This window comes from Morone saxatilis, unplaced genomic scaffold (genome assembly GCF_004916995.1).
Source record: "Morone saxatilis isolate NCDOM2014 unplaced genomic scaffold, NCSU_SB_2.0 Contig10, whole genome shotgun sequence".
NCBI lineage: Eukaryota > Metazoa > Chordata > Actinopteri > Moronidae > Morone > Morone saxatilis.
Window position 1 is genome coordinate 1,919,874 of NW_023339652.1, and position 215 is coordinate 1,920,088.

Sequence of the window (215 nt, forward strand, 5' to 3'; positions counted from 1 at the left end):
TTCAACTCCTGCAGTTCACACTTCACCAGCGCTTATATTGTGAAAATCAGCACTGACACTTCCTGCTTATCATGTTCATTCAATAATATTCACACGAAGCAGCGAATGACGGACGTATCAGACGTGAGTGTGTGTGTGAGAGATGAAGAGAGACGCTGGAAATAAACTGACCTCTGCCCTGACAAATCTGACACCATCTGAACACACACACACAC